At 42.0% G+C, this 18,115-nt stretch overlaps 2 protein-coding genes across 4 annotated transcripts in view; one reads left to right on the forward strand and one right to left on the reverse strand.

The window, feature by feature from the left end:
* Window positions 1-13,506, reverse strand: part of DDX42 (DEAD-box helicase 42) — a 47,275-nt gene extending 33,769 nt beyond the window's left edge. Inside the window, exons 1-2 of one of the 2 annotated variants that reach the window (XM_061588290.1) lie at window positions 13,471-13,506; window positions 2,630-2,686 (exon numbers count right to left, since the gene is read on the reverse strand). The gene's annotated coding sequence lies outside the window, so the exon portion shown is untranslated. Of the gene's footprint in view, window positions 1-2,629; window positions 2,687-2,872; window positions 3,048-13,470 lie in introns of those variants that run through there. The other variant, XM_061588289.1, reaches the window with a different exon arrangement.
* Window positions 13,507-14,124: 618 nt separating this feature from the next.
* The window catches only part of CCDC47 (coiled-coil domain containing 47), a 39,208-nt gene continuing 35,217 nt past the window's right edge, over window positions 14,125-18,115 (forward strand). The window contains exon 1 of one of the 2 annotated variants that reach the window (XM_061589543.1): window positions 14,125-14,231. The gene's annotated coding sequence lies outside the window, so the exon portion shown is untranslated. The other variant, XM_061589542.1, reaches the window with a different exon arrangement.

The raw sequence follows: 18,115 nt of genomic DNA on the forward strand, positions 1-18,115 counted from the left end.
TGAGTGCCTGCACCAGTGGAATACTGGAGGAACTTGTAAAACTTGCTGCAACACTATTTAGAACTGAGCATGTGGTGTGAAAGACTCCTTTTCCTGACATTTTGGCTTGTTTTTCTCTGATTGTGTATTTTTATTGTTTTTACTATATTTGTAAGCTGTGCTGAGCTCTGTTTTTAACAGCAAAAGGGCAGGATATAAATTCTCTTAATCAATCAATAAATACTCCATAGTGTTGGAAACTAGAGTCTAGGCATTTAATGTTGCTTTAAAAAAAAAGATTTCTCACATCTTTCCCCAGTTTTTGGTGGTAATTCCTAGACACAAAAACAAAACAACTGGACAATCCAAATATTAATATTTATAAGTTTATAAGTGACAGTTTTCCTGCTAAGTACCTGCATGTCATAAGCAGGGGTAGTCTTATACGGCGAGTATATCCCAAACTCTATATTTTAACTGGAAAAGTTGGGGGTCGTCTTATACGCCCAGTCATCTTATACGCCGGAATATACAGTATTTATTATGGCATAAGCTTTCATCTGAAAGCCAGCACCCTGCTGAAGCTAAGCAGGATCAGGTCTGGTCAGTGCCAGAAAGGGAGACTGCCTGGGAAGCATATATAAGCTGTCTTGGGTTTCTATCAAGAAAAGAAAGGAGGGGTATAAATGTAATAAATAAATAAAATAGTCCACAAAAGCTTATACCATAATAAATGTGTTAATCTTTAAGGTACCACAAGACTCTTTGTTGCTTTTCCTCCAAGAGCTAACAATACTACCCCTCTGGAAATAGCAAAATAAAAAATAAAAAATGCTGCTGTAAGACTAACCTGGCAAATCTCTTCCTTTAAAAAAAACAAAAAACCCTGCATGGTTTCAGATATATCTGGAGGCCTGCAATATATGTATGTTTTCCCTCTCCTGAACACAGTTGCACTATGGCTCATTCTGTACCCCGTTTATTTTCTTCTTTTCTGATTAATACTCAGGTCAGAACAACAATTAGAAGCAAGTTTTGTCACTGGATCTATGTTACCACCCTTATCCATCATGCAAGTAAGGTTGTGTAACCACCATACATTTAAAGCACATGACATCCCCCAAATAATCCTAGAAACTGTGGTCTGTTAAGGGTGCTGGGATCTGTAACCAGATTAACCACAGGTCCCAAGATTCTTTGGGAAAGTCATGTGCTTTAAATGCACTTTAATGTATGGTGTGTAGGATGTTCTTGTCAGCTTTTCTATAGTTATACCACATGCGCATACTACAATGACAGTCATAGGCTTGTATTCTTATCTCTGATGTCCATAGCCATGTTAGGGCATCAGCATAGCACATGAATATGCAGATTTAAACATCTTTACATTGACATTTCCCATTTCTGAAGAAAAGACTTCCAGTTAGTTTTGATACCATTGTTTTCCTTTCCAGCTAGCAGGATAAAGGTGAGAGCTGCTGTTAGAAGACATAAAATCTAGAACTACTCTAGAAATGCAGAATACCTGTGATTGCTGCTCAGTATGATGCTTTCTAATACATACAACATCAGCAGGTGATGCTTTTTCTAGCTTTATTAGTGTTGGGAAGTAATTTAAAAATAAAAATAAAAATGTGCTGCTCCTGCAAATAGTTTGTAGTAGTAATCCCAATATTCTTGTGGTGTGGGGCAATATGTGTGCTCTGGTGGCTTAGAAAGAGTGGTTTATGGTAGCCCTAAAATATAATCCACTATTACTGATCTCGAGCTTAACTCAGAAGTGGAACATCTGCTTTGCATGCAGAAGGCCCTTGGTTTTATCCCTGGCATTTCCAAGTAGGACTGTGAAAGTCTCTAATCTGAAACACTGGAGAGCTATTGTTAGTCACTGAAGATCATGCTAAGCTAGATGGGCCAAGACAGATGCTAGTGTTCATATACTGCAGGGCAGGGCTGAGAGACGGTAAATTATGATACTATACCTTACTGCATAGCCTACTCTTGATATTGCAGGCTGGAGGTGGAGCTGTGGAAAGATTGTTAATGCCAACCTTGCAATACTGTGCAGTGTTATTATCCTGATGTGTTGAGGCAGAGAAAGTCGTTTAAAAAACCCTGCAATGTAGTCTAGTATTATTCCCACATAGTGGGAGGAGGGGATGGTAGCTGTGTGCCATGCAATAGTCCGCAATACAGTCTTCTACTCTTAGTCTCATATTGCAGGGGTGAGTACTGAGAGAGTGGCTTATGACATTAGCTTGTAATGTAGTCTATCATTGATGTTGCAGGTTGGAGGTGAGGCTGAGTGGTTAATGTCAACCCTGCAATATAGTGTAGTAATATCCCCATTTTGCAGGGGATACTGCAATGTTGTCCAGTGTTATTGTCATATTGTGGTGCTGTGGGACTGACGCTGAAAGAGCAGTTTGTAACAACTCTGCAGTGTAGTTTCTGTAGTCAGTGTTATGTACTTAGAAATATCCACGTTTAAACGGTAATGATAGTGATTGGATTTCAGTAAATTTGCCATTTAAAAGTATCACTGAAAGGTACTGAGCAACTACAAATTAGAGTGGTCATAAGCTGCCGAGCCTGACTGTGTCCCCCACCGCACCCCACCCCACGTTAGACTTCCAAGAATATCACCTACCTATTAACCTTTGGTCAGGGCCAATGGATGTGGCTGGAGACAGAGAGATCAGGTCGCCTAGTAAAGAAAAAAAAAGGAAAAAAATCAGGTCCAAATCAGGCTTCTAGAGCCGTGCTAGGCCTCAGCCCCGCCCCCTTCTCTTCCTTCACATCCAACGACCCTGAAGGAGGAGCGGCCTGGGATCTCTGTTAGCCGTTTTTGCTTTCTTTTCCTTCTCGGTTTTATTATTTTCTCTCTACTTACCTGCCACGTCTTCAGACACTTGGTGGGTTTTTTCTTTTTTTAAAAAAATTATTATTTGCTCCCTTCCACCCGGTTACTACGGAGGGAAAAGCCGTGGGGTGCGGCGTTAGTGGCTAAGGCGACTGTGACGTGATGTCATCACGCTCAGTAGGGGCAGCCTTTCCGCACATGAAAGGGCCTTTCGTACTCTGCCGGCGCTGCAGTGACGTTCTACAGCTGTAAACAGCTCAGCCAGTAGGCGCAGAACATAGAGATAGAAACTTGTAGAGTAACTTATGGCACCCCCCCCAATTATGTAATAATAATAATGATACGTCTGTACAGTTTCCTGTTTGATTTGGTCTCCTTTTCATACAGTAGAGATACACAAGTGCAACTTGAAAGTTAATAAAGCACAACAAAGCTACATTCAGTTGAACACTGCCTTGGCAGTGGTTTGATAAAGGTGGGAATTTAATTAGATTTGCTTTTACTGCAAGCTATGGTGTGGGGAATATTTTTTGCTAGAACTGCAAAACAGCCGGTCTAAGTAACAGTCAGATCCAGGAAATAAAAAAACACGATTTTAAATTTGCATGATTTTTATATGGGACACCCACAAAACTGCTATCAAATCACAGATCCATGGGCTGAACTGTAGAAGGGTTTTCTCTACAAATGTCCCCTTTGTGTAATTTTAAAACAAAGACCCTAAAAAGGAAGGAGGCAAGTTTTTCAGAAAAAAACTTGTAATTAAATATGCAGTAAGTTTATGAACCAGATCATAGTAATACCAAACAAGTGCAGATGGTAGCTTTTGTAAAAATGATAGCCAGTGTGGTGTAGTGGTTAAGGTGCTGGACTATGACCTGGGAGACCAGGGTTTGAATCCCCACACAGCCATGAAGCTCACTGGGTGACCTTGGGCCAGTCACTGCCTCTCAGATTTAGCGGGACACAATGGTAAACCACCTCTGAATACTGCTTACCATGAAGACCCTATTCATAGGGTCACCATAAATTGGGATCGACTTGAAGGCAGTCTATTTCCATTTTGTAAAAATCAGGTGGATTTCAAAGGATCCATTTTTTATTTCCTGAATCCAACTTTTACTGTCTTTCCAAAACAGTCACTGAGAGAAAGTGATCAGGTGTGTATGTGCGCTTTTTAATTCTCACTGCACCATTTTGAAGTCCCATTTAACAATCTGGTTATTGTACATACAGGTAGCCATGGTATATTAGATATTTTAAATACATAACAGTGGCTAAGGAAACTACATTGCAGAGTTGTTGTAAACTACCCTCGCAGCTTCAGTTCTACTGCACCAAAATATAGCAATAACACTGGACAACATTGCAGGGGTGTTGTAAACGTCTCACCTCAGACCCCTGCAAAATGGGGATACTACTATATACTGCAGGGTTGGCATTAACCACTCAGCCTCACCTCCAACCCGCAACATCAATAGTAGACTATGTTACAAGTTAATGTCATAAGCCATTCTCTCAGTACTCACCCCTGCAGTAAGAGGCTAAAGGGAGTAGACTGTATTGCAGGGCTATTGTATGACACTCTCAGCCACCATCCCCTCCCCCCAATATATGGGAACAATGCTATACTACAATGCAGGGTTTTTTAAACGACTTTCTCTGCCTCAACCCATCAGGATAATAACACTGCACTGTATTGCAAGGTTGGTATTAACAATCTTTCCACAGCTCCACCTCCAGCCTGCAATATCAAGAGTAGGCTATGCAATAAAGTATAGTATCATAATTTACCGTCTCTCAGCCCTGCCCTGCAGTATATGAACACTAGCATCTGTCTTGGCCCATCTAGCTTAGCATGGGTTCCGGCTCTGACGAAGCAGGGTGAGATTCTTTCTGCGTCTTGGACTTTTTACTCCCTTTTACTCCCTTTTAACAAATAACCTCCAACTAGTAATAATAGCTTATTATCATCATGCTCTTAACATTATAGACGCTAATCAAGCTGTTAGATGTTTACAGCTTACTGCTGGTAATGTCCTTGAAAACTCTGGAAACCGCAGAAACTATCAGCTAGATTAACAACAAACAATCTCACTGCAAACACTACTGAACGTCTTGAGCCAGATGGTGTTAACTAGGAAAGAGAGGAAAACTTTAGAATTTCCTCCCCCATTAGAGAGCCTACCTAATAAAAAAGGAAAAAAGGGAAAAAAGAGAAGACGAGATCCTCAACAGTCGGAATTGCCGTTAACATCTGGGCAGATTGAAAGCCCACTTAAAGATATCAAAGGGCAGCTGAAAATAACGAACTTTTTTTTCCCCACTAACACATCAATGTGATGAATGGGATTCTCGACAAGCTGCCTCTACCCCACTGGAGTGGTCCCTCCCTATAAAGGCTTTCCAACATAGCCTTAGGAATGATCCCCAGGAGATGGACCTGGCTACTGAATTAACATTGGCAGGTTACCAAAATCTACCTCACCTCCCATCTTCAAAAAGTCCCGACAATCAGGGGGCAGTGCAAGTCCAACAAGAAGCTTTATTGGATAATCATCTTCCTGAGTCTTCTAACTTGCTTTTTAGATCCTCCCTGGAGCAAAACACTCAAACGTTTGAGCCCCCAGTGGTGAGTCTTAATACAGAAAATTCCTTGACTGAAACAAGAAAATCTGCTCAGGTTGAAGGCGTTTATGCACACCTGTCTAGAGATGAGTCTTTATTCGGTCTGATTTCTATGCTGGCGACAGATTTGGAGCATATTAAAACCTTCCTAACTGAATGCAACCTCCTTCTATCAACTCTAGTTGCCTTACATCGCAATATTCAAACTCTGCAACCAACCTATACTCAGACTCTTCCGACAATCCCTTCAAAAACTTCTAAAACTCTCAACCAAAAGAAAAGATGTAACAAGAAAAAAAGACCTCCGATCATTCAACAAAAAAAGTCAAAAAATATAAAGTCCTCCAAGTATACCCCGAAATCCAGGATGAACTTTAAAAGACTCTTTCATTTATTGGACAATATAACAAAGGAGGGAGATAAAAAGACCAGCTCGATAAAAGGAAATAATACAAAGAAGGGAAATACCACAGTAGCCACCGATGCTGGAATATCCTCCTCTTTTCCTCGACCTACTGCCAAGGAAATTAATACAACTCACCTTATGAGCCCTATAAGAAATATTCCTTTCCAGGACCCGTGGCAGGATGTACTTGTGGGTATACATCCATCACAAAACTCACAATCCTTAGCATTAACGAATAAGTGGAATCTAATACTGAAAAGATGTAAATTGGTATTCGGAAATTTTCCAAAACCGTGGGGTCATATTTTTCCATCACATAGGAAACAACATTTTATTGACACCATAAATAAAGCTTTGGCATTCCCCTTAGTCCCAGGTCAAATACAACACGTGGAATATCTTTACTATAATAATATCAAAGCTCGTGCGGTGGTCACTTTTTGTTCCCTGGATGTAACGAAACAGGTGTGGTTACATAAGGACTCTTTGGCTAGGGCGGGTATTTTTATTTCAAGACTCTTTGAAAATTCAGCCCCTCCTATGAGTCTAGCCCCCTCCATCTCATACAGAACTGATTATCCCTCTTTTGCTAAATAACAAACCTTTGATAGAGCTAGACTCTCAAGACCACTTAAGAAGAGACCCTCCTGTAGTCCATGAACTCCTGGATCCGATGATTACTTTCAGTAATAATCCTAATCCTAAATCTGGTTTAACAATTACTAAGCCCTTTATTAATATGAACAACCCATTGTGTTGTCAGAATTCGAATAGGACCCCTTTTTTCACTTCAGAGGATGACTACATTTTAAGTCCCCCCCCTTGTGTCAGGTCCACTCATCGGCTGGAGATGAAAATTGCCATGAACCCTGGAAGCTAGATTTGCCACTGGAGGAGGAACAAGTTCTATTGCAGTCCTTCAATCTTCTGCCAGCCCCCGAAAGGAACAAAATCATTGACAGATTTCTGCAACTTATTTTGAGACTCTCTACTTCTCATGAACAATTAGTCAGAGACTTTCCTCCCGACAAAGTCAAACCCAAGAGGAGAATACTGATTCAAACTTCCCTCTTCCAAAAGTCCAGCCTGCCTACCAAATGAGGTCAATTCCTCAATTATCGATCAACCTTCCTACAGTCCCGCCGAGGACGTCTCCAACTACATCAAGCCGGAATCGTCATAGTAACCTCCGCCTTGATTCGGAAGTAATGAACTCCAACTGACAGTTGCAGCTTTTGTCATGGAATATAATGGGCTGGTTTAACAAATTTGCAGAGCACGATCCCTCTCTCTTCCTCCAGCAATTTAAGATTATATGCCTGCAGGAAACCTGGACGACATCAGATTCTCTAGTCTTTTTAAATGGTTATCGAGTTTTCACTCTTCCAGCGGCCAAAGTCAATAATAAAGGGAGAGGTAGTGGGGGTCTTTGTATTTTTGTTTCTGTTGATCTCCCGGTTGATATACAGATTCTCAATCCAAACTGTGGTCACTATATTCAAGGCATTCGATTACATGGCCCCATTTTGGGGGATCTTATTGTTATAAATGTTTATTTTCCCCCTCATATGGCCAAAAGGTTAGATTCGGGTTGTGTCTGGGATCATCTCTCGGAATACATAACATCGCTAGAACTTCGATTCCCCTCTCATAGAATTATACTATGTGGGGATTTCAATGCTAGACTGGGTTCCGGTCTTGTAGAAGGGCCTGAATCTAATCATGGTCAATTATTACTACCTGCTCAAATGGCCAGGGTCTCCCAAGATAAGGTTATTAACAAACAAGGTAGGAGACTTATTGAGCTCTCCCATAAACACCTCTTGGATTGCCTACATGGTTCAGTTATTGACCAATCAAATAGAGCATATACTTACCTCTCCTCTAGGGGAGCCAGTGTGATAGACTACACACTGGTTTCAAGTACTTTAACTAAAGAGGTATGTAGATTCAACGTCTTAGATAGAATTGATAGTGACCATTTTCCTACCTCGACGACTTTGAATTTGCGCTCCCCCCTCCCTTCTCCCGTACTCCCTGATATGGATGGTCTCCAAATTGCAGACCGTAGAATACGATGGACCCCAAACTTACAAACGGAACTAATGCAATTATTAAACGACAGTACCTTGCATTCTATATTAATTATGAGATTGATGCACTTAATGCATATCAGAATATTATCTCTTTCTTTAAACCCTTGCTGTCTCGGAAGAATTCTTCTAAGTCTGCTCGATTAAGATCTAAGAGGTGGTATGATTATGAATGCAAAGCAGCTAAGAGAGTATTAGTAAATTATGCCCGCAGATCTAGAAGGGGATCATCTGCATTCTGTCATGAACATCTAGCACATCTTCGTTCTTCACACAGATCCATGTTGAGGCAAAAAAAGGACAGGTTTGCGAGAGCTCAATGGGAACGACTCAGTCAAGTGCTACATGAGGGTAATGAACGATTATTTTGGGATTTGGTTGCTGGTGGTACGGGTGCGAACAGGTACCCTATTAACAACCAAATTTCTGCCAGGATATGGTATGAACACTTCTCTAAACTTTATGCAGCCCCATCTATAAGTTCTGTGCTTCAGCCTATTAAAGAGTTAGATTTGCCCCCCTGGCCCCTGGTTACAAAAACCCAAATTAAGTCCCTCATCTCCTCGTTAAAAAGGGGTAAGGCGCCAGGGGGTGATATTATTATTATTATTATTGTCTTTATTTATACCCCGCCATTTTTCCAAAACTGGAACTCATGGTGATATGATCCCAGCTGAACTTTTTATCAACTTTCCAGATTGGTGGGCCCCCATTCTGGCTAATCTGTTTACTCAGATTAATGAAACGGGCATTATGCCCGAGGGATGGAAACAAAGCACTGTCATCCCCATTTTTAAAAAAGGAGAGAGACAAGATCCTAATAATTATCGGCCCATTAGTTTACTTAACGTAGGTGCCAAATTATATAGCAAATTTCTCCTGCTCGAGTTAGAGGAGTGGGAAGCGGGCAACCTACTCATTCACCCAGAACAAGCGGGTTTTCGGAAAGGGCAGAGTACTATCGATCATTGCGCCACTCTACATTTTATAGCTAGGCAGTCAATAATAGGCCCCACAAAACATCTTTATGCCGCCTTTATTGATCTGGCGGCAGCTTTTGACTCTATCGACAGAGACCGTCTATGGGCCAAGCTTGCTAACACCAATATAGACAAACGTCTATTACACCTAATCAGAGAAATCTACTCTGATAATTTCCTTCGAATTAGAATGGGTAACAATTTGTCAGATCCAGTTATGGCAAATAAGGGTGTAAAGCAGGGTTGCCCTTTGGCTCCGGCTTTATTTAATCTGTATCTAAATGACATAGTTGTTGAACTGATGGGACCAAAATTTTTTCCACCTTCAATAGGTGGGAGAAAACTCTCAATCCTATTATATGCGGATGACATGATTCTCATGTCTCTTACTCCCATAGGCCTAAGGAGGCTTTTGTCCAAGCTGGACGATTTCTGTAAAAAAGAATCACTACAGATCAATTACCATAAAACAAAGACAATGGTCTTCGGGAAAAGATCTATTAAACATAGATGGGCCATAGGAGAACATCCAATAGCCCAGTGTCGCTTGTTTAAGTATTTAGGGATTTTATTCCAAGATTCTCTCTCTTGGAAAGAACATATTGCGGCCGTTAAACTTACAGCTTTAAAATCCCTTGGGATGATTCTTAGATTTTATAGAACTGAGGGGGGTCACCTGATTGCTCCCGCCCTAAAAATATTCCAGAATAAAGTTCTTTCACAGATTACATATGGGGCTGCCATTTGGGGTTGGTCGATCCCTCTTTTCTCCACATTAGAAGCGGTCCAAAATAACTTTTTAAGACGGCTCTTGAGTTTACCTCCTGGCACTCCTTCAGCATTGATGAGAGCAGAAGTGGGCTTACTCCCTGTTAGCGCCCGTATACATGAAACTCTGCTGATATACTGGTCCTCCCTAACTAACGCAACTTCTATGATACTAGTCAAGGCGTGCCATGAAATTGCTGTTAAGGATAGGTTTTGGAGCTCAAAACTTCGAGCGATTCAGCTCCATTATCATATCTCTAATCAGTCAAATTTACTACTAGATAAGTCTGAACTTCGTAAACAGATACAAAACCACTGTATATGGATGGATAACCTGACAATTTTGAATTCCAACTTTTCGTCATGGTTTGGGGTATATAAAAAAGACCACTCCATTGCAAATTATCTCTTACTCCCCCTTCCGGTCCATTTACGACATGCCTTCACATCTCTGAGATTTCAGACGATGCCAAATGCCTTTATGTTTGGCCGTTACCTTCAGATTCCGAGAGATCAGAGGAAATGTGTATGCTGCTCCCAAAAGGTGGAAGATCTCTTGCATTACATATTGGATTGCCCCATTTATGCTCAACCAAGATCCCAGTTTCTTAATCCCCTTCCCAATTTCCAAGGGCCTGACCGGGCATCCCAAACTATTTTTTATCTTTTGTCTGATATGGACTATAGGGTTACTTACAGGGTGGCTCACTTTGCCCTTGCGGCTCAAAAAATGAGGGCTAAATATATTATTGACCAAGGTTTTTAAATCTTATATAGGCTCTATCGAAGAACGTATATTTAGTTTTATTATAGTTATATTGACTAAAGCTTTTAAATCTTGTATAGGCTCTCTCACTGAATGTTTTTCTTTCCTCCTTTTAACTTTTGTTTTAATTGGTCTTACATGATTTTATACTTTGTTATTATATATGTATGTTGTGATGGCCTATGGCCTGGCAATAAATTCTTAGAACACTCTAGCTTAGCATGATCTTCAGTGACTAACAATAGCTCTCCAGGGTTTCAGATAAGAGACTTTCACAGCCAGGACCTTCTGCATCCAAAGCAGGTGTTCCACTTCTGAGTTAAGCTCGAGATCAGTAATAGTGGATTATATTTTAGGGCTACCATAAACCACTCTTTCTAAGCCACCAGAGCACACATATTGCCCCACACCACAAGAATATTGGGATTACAACTACAAACTATTTGCAGGAGCAGCACATTTTTATTTTTATTTTTAAATTACTTCCCAACACTAATAAAGCTAGAAAAAGCATCACCTGCTGATGTTGTATGTATTAGGAAGCATCATACTGAGCAGCAATCACAGGTATTCTGCATTTCTAGAGTAGTTCTAGATTTTATGTCTCCTAACAGCAGCTCTCACCTTTATCCTGCTAGCTGGAAAGGAAAACAACGGTATCAAAACTAACTGGAAGTCTTTTCTTCAGAAATGGGAAATGTCAATGTAAAGATGTTTAAATCTGCATATTCATGTGCTATGCTGATGCCCTAACATGGCTATGGACATCAGAGATAAGAATACAAGCCTATGACTGTCATTGTAGTATGCGCATGTGGTATAACTATAGAAAAGCTGACAAGAACATCCTACACACCATACATTAAAGTGCATTTAAAGCACATGGCTTTCCCAAAGAATCTTTGGACCTGTGGTTAATCTGGTTACAGATCCCAGCACCCTTATCTGGTTACAGATCCCAGCACCCTTAACAAACCACAGTTCCTAGGATTATTTGTGGGATGTCATGTGCTTTAAATGTATGGTGTCTACGCAACCTTACTTGCATGATGGATAAGGGTGACAAAACTTGCTTCTAATTGTTGTTCTCACCTGAGTATTAATCAGAAAAATAGAAAATAAACGGGGTACAGAATCAGCCATAGTGCAACTGTGATCCTCTCTGTAGTGTTTAGGGGAAAAAAGTCATAGACATATTGTAGGCCTCCAGATATATCTGAATGCATTCTTTTTTTTTTAAGGGGTAGGTTTGCCAGGTTATTAACAGTCTTATGGCAGTATTCTTTTGTGCTATTTCCAGAGGAGTAGCAGTGTTAGCTCTTGGAGCATAACCAACAACGTGTGTAATCCACCTGCTATTTATGCTGGAATGAGGGGACCTGTTCCTGAGGTCCCAATCCAGGCGAAGATTGCTTTGAGAAAAAGGTCGGTATGAGAAAATAATTACAATGGAAGTCAGTAAAGAGTGCTTACTTCCCAATAGGGTTTTTTTGTGACAGCCGGGGTTTTATTTGCGGTCCCTGCCAGGACAGAATGCCAAAGAGAATTCCACTGCTCCACTCACATGGAGCAGAAACCCCTCATCCTCGCTCAGCCGTGGTGGCACTGTGACCATACCAGCTCATCTGGGGATTCGCTGAGGAAGACCAGCCTGGTAGAAGGGGAGCTGGGGAAGCTGGCATAAGGCCCGAAACACGGGCATTTCAGCAACATGTTGGAGGAGGGGACAAGGGGGGACTTAGGCCACCTGTGCTCAGAGTGCTCCTGCAGATCCCAATCCAAGCCAAAGTTACGCTGAGAAAAAACACAATCTAAGAAAATAATTACAATGGCAGTCAATGGAGAGCAGTAACTCCTTGGAGGGGTACTGATGAGAGCCAGAGTTTATTTTCTGGTCCCTGCATGCAGCTCCCAGCTGAGCCCGTGTTCAGCTGGCCTGGAGGCTCCTGAATGGCAACTGGATGCCATGGAACTTCCTGCCGGTTGCTCTTCTGCCAGCACCCCTTCCGCTGCCTTCTAATGAGTTGGATTGCTCTGAAAGAGTTTTGTGGCACCTTAAAGACTAACACATTTATTATGACATAAACTTTTATGGACTAGAGTTCACTCATCAGATGAAAGCATATGCCATAATAAATCTGTTAAGTCTTTCAGGTGCCACAAGATTCTTTGCTGTTTTGGTAGATACCTGAGCCTTTAGAAGAGTTCTGTGTAATTTGGATGCATAAATGTGTCTTTTTAAAAAACCAAAAAACCTGTTTCACAAAAACAATAAATCTGTTAATGGTGCCACAGAGCTGAGTATTTTTTTTTCCTGTAGCAGACTGATAAGGCTACTCCTCTAGAATTTGTCTGCACAACAAGGGAGACTTACTATGTTCTATGGACTTCTTGAGGGCATATGGTCTTTCCTTATTTTATAGAAAAAGGTCTATCTTGTCCTGCATCCTGTTCTCACAGTGCCAACCCAGTGGTGGCTGATGGCTGCATAGTGGGTCAGTGGAATCCATTCTGGGTTTTAGTCTGAACTTTCAAGGAATGCCAGAGAGAATTCCACTGCTCCACTCACATGGAGCCACTACTGGGCCAACCAGATGTCTATGTGGGAAGCACACAAGCAAGGCATACTCCTTACTTGTGATTTCCAGCTGCTGCTGTAAGAGACATACCACCTCCACAATGGAGACAATACACAGCAATTACAGCTAGTGGCCATTACTTGTCCGCACTCGCAAAATAAAACAAAATTATCATGGTGTGTGTGAGTGTGTGAAGAAGCTTACAGTGCAATCTTATATATGCCTACTCAAAACCAACCTTCACCCAGTTCAACAGGGCTTCAAAGTATAAATAGAGCCAGGGCCGGATTATCCATTAGGTTTAGTAGACTGAAGCCTCGGGGCTCAGAGCTCTTGGGGGCCCCTGCATAAGCTAAAAAAAAATATCGCGGGACAATAAACCGCCCGCCATCCCTCTCCTTCACTTACCTTTCTCTCCACTGTTTTTTGCGGTTTGCCATCAATCAAGATGGCGGCCGAGGTTTCCCTAAGGGGCTGAAGCCTCTGCCGCTATCTTGGTTGATGGCAGCAATGCACGCATATAGGACGCATGCATGCCATCAACCAAGATGGCGACAGAGGCTTCAGTCCCTTAGGGAAACCTCAGCCGCCATCTTGTTTGATGGCAAACCTGAGCGAAAAAAAGCGAAAAGGTAGGGAGAAGGGCCCCCAAACAGCAATCAGCCTAAGGGCCCTGCTCAGCTTAATCCGGCCCTGAATAGAACTACAGCCTGTTTTTCATTGGCAGAAGAACTCAACCAGGCAACATACGATATATCGCACACAGTAAAGCATGTGTACAGTACTATCCCAAAACCGAAAAACTGTCCCAAGGTACTGGAAGAGATAAGACACGAGTTTATTCTAAGCTAACTATTCCTCCCCTTTCCCTAGTGAGAATAACTTTATAAAGCCACAGAGGTTGCATTTGCAGCCCCTGTCGCCGGTTCCGGAGCGAGCGACATTGCGGGGAACATCTTTCCCCCGAGAAACCAAACGGCAACGGAGCAAAGGCTTACAAAGTTCTCCTCATCCCTTCTCGCTCCCCCTCTCGCCTTTATTTGGCCTTCAGGCTGTTAAGGGTTAATTTCTTTAACAGTACAAGGCGCATGCGCAGGTTTACACAATTCGCGTACCTTACGAGGGGAGGAAGGGGAAAATACGAGCGTTAAGTTCAGCCGGAAAGCAAGGTGGGCCTCGGGAACGTCGTAGTAATAACAACGCTGGTCTCAGTTACTCTGGGCTGGGGTCTGAAGGGCTCAAAGAGGGAGAACAGCCGCCTTTAAGACATTTACCTTGAAAGACAGATAGTAATATATTTTTTCTCCACAACGGGAGCGAAGGGTTGTGGTGGGGGTCTTAACGCTATTTGAAGCAGCCCTTTGCTCCTGTTTCAACGGAATGGTAAATATATCACACACATACCGTGTGTACGCTCAAACTTAAGGTCGATATTGGAGGGGGGCGTTAGTAAGAGGGGTAATGGGAGCCCACCCTGCCCTCTTCTTGAAGGATAGACTGCTTTTGTCGTCCTCCCAGGCCTGTGGCTAGTTCTTAAGCAAATAAAAAACCGCCGGGCAGCTTCATTCCTGCAAGGGACAGACAGCGTATGTTGTCGCCGCCTCCCCCCCCCCCCTCGGCTAACTGGGGCGAATGTCTTCCACCATTTCGCGGTCCTTGGAAATTTACAGGCTTCTGAATTCGCACCATAATCGCCTTTTTCTTTCCTAGGAATGGTCTCGAAATGAAACTGTTTTGTAAGCTGTTCATAGCTGTCTCTGGTGGTTTTTTTTGCTCTCTTTTATTGTCGATCTTATGTATTGTATTTTTGTTGTCAGGTTTGTAAGCTGCCCAGGGAATATTGATGGAAGGCTATATAAATAAAAGGGGGGTTTAAAAGTAATGCTGAAAGGTTGACCTTTAAGGTTGTGGTACAAGTTCTTTATCTTGATGGGGGAAAGGTGTGCATGTATGTGAGATATATGCACATCTGGAGAGAACACATTTTTACATGTATAATATTGGGCTAGGGAAATACTGATGAAAATAGTTCATATTTTTCTCTCTTTTATAGTAACTCTAGGAGTTCCTGCAGCCAGGTGTGTGGGAATTTTTTTGCCTTTCTGATAAAAGAAATGCAAAATCCTGTGCCAAACTTCTTATGCGCTTAGAAATTTGATGTGGTTTTCTTGAAACTTCAGTTGGGGTTTTTTCTAGCTGAGGGAATGCTTAATGTAGGTTAGTTACCCACTAAAACTGTTTTAACTACCTGTCATATTCAGGTTTGGAATTAAAAAGTGATAAAAACGTCAGATTGTTTCCTTGTGGATGCTTAGAGTTTGAGTGAGGAGAGTGCTTTATAAATGTGAGGATAGAGACAAGTTGTTGGGGAGAGGTGGGGAGGTTCATTCAGTTGAACTTGAGTAAAAGGGTATAGCTCTAAATGGAACCTGGGTAGACTTTAAGCATGGGGGAATCGAGTGGTGAGTTTTTTATAACTAGAATCTAGTGGTTCATCAACTGGAATCATACGTGAAACAGTGGCTGAGATTAGCCAGTTACTCACTGCTCCCCTGGAGCTATACAACTACATATACAAGTGAGGGAGTCAGACTGGTGTAGTGACTAGAGCAGCCTTCCCCAACCTGGTGCCCTCCAGATATTTGAACTGCAACTCCTATCATCCCTAACCCCATTGCCCATGTTGCTGGGGGCTGATGAGATGGGGTCCAAAACATCTGGAGAGCATCAGGTTGGGGAAGGTGGGGCAGGGAGATCCAAATTCAGATTGCCACTTGCCCATTATGTTCACTGGTTGGCCTTGGGCCCATCTCCCTCTCTCTCAATATAACCTACTTCTTAGGGTTGTTGTGAGGATAAAATGAGTATGAGCTGCTTAAAGGAAGGGCAGATTATGAGTGTAACACTTGGTGGCCCATTGGACTAATTACGTTTTCTTCTTAACCTCTCTCACTGGGTGATCGTGAGCAAAAGAGAGAGACTGGAGTTTGACTGCATTTTTAGTTTGAAGACTGCTGTTGTTCTGCACACTTGGGGCAGTTTGGCATTCAGGGAGAGTATGCCAAAAGCAAGATAACAGCCAGTTCTCCTTCAGTCGTCCTTTATTTCCTAAGCCTGCTTGCTTATAAAATGTAGCTGATGGGGTATGCAGGGAAATGCTGTGGTTGCTACTGCTAATTTTAGATTTCATAACCTAGATTGTGTTCCTTTTAAGGAGCTACTCCTTGTAACTGTGGAATAGGGAATGGTTCGATGTTGCATATGGTAACTACAGACGAGAGGCATTGACAATGTCAGTCCCATAATATAAGCCAACAAAGGCCTGAGATCCCAGTGGTACTGTGATGTGGGATTTGCAGATGAGTGGAATTCCTTTTTTATCAATTGCTGCCTAAGGCAGCTATCTTGCTGCAGTAGCAAATGAATTCCTGGTGTCATGTAATAATTTACTAATGAGGGTGAGAATAGTTAGGTGAGTTATTAATAATGACAGTTGCTTGTACAATAGGTGTACTGTATTGTAACCTAGGCATGGCTTCTGTAAAGCGGTGTCCTAGAACTGCAGACTTATAGGATTCTTTTAGAGTGCCAGGAAGTATGTAGGCACGCATTGGCCTGGTTCACGCATAATGCTCAGCCACGGCTTACTAAACTATGGTTTATTAAACCATGGCTTAGCATTGTATGCTAGCCATGCCTAGTGGCTTATGTATGGCTTATTTACTGTCAGCAAACCACAATCTGAAGGCATAGTTGGTTGTTGGCTTACAAATCTTGATTTATCTATGGCTTGGCATTATGCTTAAACCTAGCACCCTTCCTTAACTGTGGGTTGTTTTGGCCACCCCAATCCCATACTCACAAAGCGACAAAGGCACTAGGCATGAGCAGCTGGAAAACAAAGCAAACTTTGGAGAAATAAACCATGCTTTGTCCTATCACCTATGTGTCCACTTACGGTTAACTTGTGATTTATTAACAATTATAGCTTAGCCTTATGTGTAGACCAGGCCATTCTCTGAAGGACATTTTTAACTTAGACGTTTGAAAAACATTGATAAAGTCCATTTCTCTTAAGTAAACCTTTTCTTCATGTGGGTGGGTTTATAATGAGTGCTTTTAGAAAGCTATCTGATCAGTGCAATGGCAACAAAACCAGGCAAATGTCATATTAGGGATTTTGTAAACCACTTAAAGGTCTGTACGTTCAAGTGGAATATAAATTTTGTTAAACAAATAATTAGGAAAGGGCTTGACAATAAGCCTGCAAGCATCATAATGCCAGTATATACATCTAAGAGGTTGTTCCTTTTGGTGTACCTGTGTGTAGTTTTGGTCTCTGCTTCTCAAAAAGGCTACTGTAAGCACCTTCTCTGTCAGAAGAGACTAAAATGTTGGGGCTTATAATTCATGAAAAGCAGAAAGATCTCTAAGGTGGAGGGAGTGATAGGGATTGATGTTCTAATATAAAGAATACATAAAGAGTGGTCTAGATTTCAAAATCACCCAGTGAAAATCATTATAATAATAATAAAATTTTATTTGTGAGTCGCCTATCTGGCTGAATGAACGGCCACTCTAGGCGACGTACATGTACATGATAAAATACAATAAAAACCAATGAAAACCACCAACAATAATTAATATCCCAATATTAAAAGCAACCCACCCCAGAGATCCCATAGGCCTGCCTGAACAGCCAGGTCTTCAAGGCCCGGCGGAAACCTATCAGGGAAGGGGCATGGCGAAGGTCAAAAGGAAGGGAATTCCAGAGGGTGGGGGCCACAATTGAAAATGTCCGCTCTCTGGTCCGCACCAGCCTCGCTATCTTAACTGGTGGGACCGAGAGAAGGTCTTGTGTGGCTGATCTCGTCAGGCGGCATAATTGGTGGTGCTGGTGGCGCTCCTTCAGATAAACTGGGCTGAAACCGTATAGGGCTTTGAAGGTCAATACCAACACCTTAAACAACTGGTAGCCAGTGTAGATCTACTAACACCGGAGTGATATGATCATGGCGACGGCTGTTCTTAATCAAGCGTGCCGCTGCATTCT

This window comes from Rhineura floridana, chromosome 11 (assembly GCF_030035675.1).
Source record: "Rhineura floridana isolate rRhiFlo1 chromosome 11, rRhiFlo1.hap2, whole genome shotgun sequence".
In the NCBI taxonomy this organism is placed as follows: domain Eukaryota; kingdom Metazoa; phylum Chordata; class Lepidosauria; order Squamata; family Rhineuridae; genus Rhineura; species Rhineura floridana.